This window comes from Rhamphochromis longiceps, linkage group LG17 (assembly GCF_057381845.1).
Source record: "Rhamphochromis longiceps isolate RC_006_pf linkage group LG17, R_longiceps_female_GT1.1, whole genome shotgun sequence".
Taxonomy (NCBI): domain Eukaryota; kingdom Metazoa; phylum Chordata; class Actinopteri; order Cichliformes; family Cichlidae; genus Rhamphochromis; species Rhamphochromis longiceps.
The window spans coordinates 14,383,296-14,387,147 of record NC_140573.1 but is presented as its reverse complement, the minus strand read 5'-3'; positions in this window follow the sequence as shown (position 1 = coordinate 14,387,147).

The window sequence follows — 3,852 nt, the reverse complement described above, 5'->3', positions numbered from 1 at the left end:
TGTGTGTGTGTGTGTGTGTGTGTGTGACCCTAAGGTCCACAGGTTTGAACACCTCGCAAATGCAGGACGTTTTGAAACATTATGACATTTTTATTTTTGCTTCAATAAAGACAGCTCGTTTTTGGAAAGCATGGCTATGTTATGGAAATCAGAGTCTGAGAGGAGCATTTGGCAAACAGAGACAGTTTTAAAAGCACAGTTTAAGAAAGCGGATCAGAAGATAGCATTTGAACAGAAGGCGATCAGCATTTGGAAAGTGATGCAGTTCTTTCTTTTTTAAAATAACGATGTTTCTGAAAAGTCAGGTTATGTGTGTGCTTTAGTAAAGTGGGGTTATTTTTAAAGTGACTGATTATGAGAGCGAGTTAGAGATCATCCCAAATTGGAAACTTGAAACTTACAACTTGTTAGTTAGTGTCAAGTTGATGGATTACTCATGGTGGCAGTTCTAGTTAAGGAATGAAGTCGATTACATCCTCACAATTATAAAGCAGAAGAAGGAAATGCTTGTATTTGCCAGGATAGCTCAAATGTACACACTAATTATTTGAAAAAAAAAAAAAAGTATTGTATATACAATATGCTCAACATACATGATTCAGTAAAATGACTAGATTATATACTAATGCGATCAGTGCTTAGATTTTTATTTTTTTAAGTATGGTTTTCCCTTGACAGATGTGCCTAGGATATAAAAACAACTGCTTTTAGTTACATTCCTAGTTTAACAACATCTGTAGTATTAAGCAGAAACTAGTAAAGTAATGGCTGTAATAATCAAAGGCCTTAAAGACAAACTGCTTAAAGTACAGATAATACATCCAGTACACCAGGTGATGCATCTTTTGAAATTTAAATTAAAACAGCTGCCGAGGTATCGCTCACTCCTCTTCTCCACAGGTGTCTTTAAGTCTTTCCATGCCCCTCCCATCTGCTTTCAGTCTGCGTCCTCAACTGAGAAGAAACTCTCTCTTTCTCACACACACTTTAACATTGCTCACACAACTGCCTGCAGGCAATGGGTGGGACTCACTGGAAAAACAGGTTTAGCAGCCACTCAGTAACGACAGTAACACTAAATTTTATTATCAGTGTTTGGGATGTCCATAATCACAGTCGGACCACCTTCCAATTAATGTACTTCTTTTCCCAACAAGTCACTTATTTGCTGTTATTGGTAATATACTAATATTTTATTTTTCAAGCGATACCCACATTTCCCCATTTTAAAGATGCATTCACAGTGAATTACAGGTCACTTTGAGTCCCAGTCTATCTGCACAATCGCCAGTGCTCCACAAAGCTGCTTACTTTGGTTTTGTAAGTTTCTTTTCTTTCAAAATGACTCACCAGCTCAGCTTAAGCCTTTTGAACTCTTTGCTGTGGAGTTTCAGCAGAGATACAAATTGCTCTCATTGCTCACGTTTTTTTCTTCTTCACTAATGTACAGTCTTTGTTCAAAAGTAGGCGGTGTGACCTGCCTTGGCTTTAAATGTGTTAGCAAAGTGGAAAATTGTGAATAACTGCAAAGAAATTTCTTAAATCATAGACTTTAATTTATAAACTAATCAAGAGTGTTAAAGCATTCCTCTCCCTTTTTTTTAATAGAATAAACACTATAATATGTTTTTGTAGCTCTGCAGATGCCTATTTTGTTTTTTGAGACTTTTTGCATATATTTCTTAGTTTATAAACTTATCTAATTTTTACATAGAATTTGTGTAAAGTTACTGTGTGTTTTAATGCAATCAAGTGTAGCACGCCTGATTTAATTGTTTTCTGTGTAATCTAATAGCAGCAAAGGCTTTCTATTCTATTGTCTATTCATCTGGCTAAACTGCTTTACTTTAAATTCATTATTTTGGAAATTGTATTTAATAATTTTGTACCTGACACATGAAGCAGGCTTAACAACTGTCCTGGGTCACCACAGGTTTTGTGTTACCTTGAAACATTTAAAATTTCTGTTTAAAGATGTTTTACATACTGAATGCTCTTGTTTTTCTTAATGCCTTTGCATTGCTTTTGTGCTAATGTAACGACACAGTGTCACTTTATAGACTTCATATATATGTGTGTGTTTCTGTAATCTAGTCACAAGACACTAAAATAAAAGTGCTCTTTCCTCAGATTCAGTTTCCCCTGATTAAATTAAGGTTGTCCAGATCACAGTCGTTTAAAGGGAGGCCTAGCCAGCAGCACAAATCTTATGCATTAAGGAAAATTTAGTATGAGAAAGAAATGATGAGAAAAAAACTCTCTTCAAAACCAGAAATACCAACAATGAAGAGAGAGCCACTTAGTGGGTTTGCGGTTTTTGAGCCACAACAATCATGTTTCAGAAATATGTCTTTGTGCATAAGGAGCTCACTCATAGGAAAGAACATCCTAATGACTTTGACCTAAGGCTGTCTGCAAGCATAAATACTGGTGATATGGACCGGCACCCTACAGCCTGAGGAGAGTCTCCCTACACTAACTTATAAACTCAGCAACCTTTGCGGAATGTAGCATGTATGTGTTTGGAAATGAGTGGGATTGTGAGTTATGTACGAGCAAACAGGAGGGAAAGTGCAAGCGATTGCGAACAGTAGTGTTTGTTTGCTGGTATGATTTATTACAAAGACTTGTTTTCCATTAGCTCAAGTCTAATTGCAGACTTGGTGCTGATGATAGAGTGGAAAAGAATTTTTGGGAACCAATGACACACCAGGATGGTCTTACAACTCCCAGGGCTTATGTGTGCTTGCCTTTCTGTGGGTGACTCAAAGGTAATAAACTGGTCTAACATTTTCTCCGGGAAAAAAAAGAAAGAAGTCCCACCTTAACTTTGTTATTCCCTTTGGCGAATGACATTCAAGAGCACGCCTTTGCCTGCACATAAACACAGATTTGTCAAAACGACATTCCTGCACTACCCTTCCCCTATCTTTAACGCTAACCCTTTTCAGCCCTGAAAGCTCATTTGTCACTTATTTAGTGTGAATTAACTTTATTTGTGCAGGTCTAATTCACAAGAACAGTAATCTATCAATAATATAATCTAAAACTAGATTTTCTTTAATAATGGATTGGATTTATATAGCGCTTTTCAAGGCACCCAAAGCGCTTTACAATGCCACTATTCATTCACACACTGGTGGAGGCAGCTACGGTTGTAGCCACAGCTGCCCTGGGGCAGGGTGACAGAAGCGAGGCTGCCATATCGCGCCATCGGCCCCTCTTGCCCACACCAGTAGGTGGCAGGGTAAAGTGTCTTGCCCAAGGACACAACGACCAGGGCAGAGAGCCCGGGGATCGAACCGGTGACCTTCCGGTTACAGATACACTTCCCAACCCCCTGAGCCACAGTCGCCCAACAATAGCGGCAATATTAAAAAAAAGGAACACCATCTACAGAACCAGGCTCAGGAAACACTGTCCTCAGCCTCACCTCTGTGGTTGAGGATAAAGGAAAAGAGAGAAAAGAAGTCCTGACTGATAATGATAAATCATAGAACCCCAGGTGTGCGTGACCATCGTAATTTTCTTAAAAAAGAAAGGCATGTAAGATTCTGTAAGTCAGCCACTAAATTCTCCACATTTGTTTTGTGTGAGCGTTTGATCCTTTTTTGTCCTCTGGGTGAATCAGTGAAATCATTTTAGGGCATGTTTCTGAGGTGTGGTGAGAATTTCCACCTTCTCCTATCTCCTTTCATTCCATATTTCTGGAGACAGGACAAGGCTTGCATATAAAGTTTCTACGGTAGCCAAAATATGTAGAAGCATGTTAAAAAAGGTGTAATCCTAGAAAATGAGTCAGTACAGCTCAAACATTAAAAAAAGAATAAAGATGCTTAGATCTGAATAAGT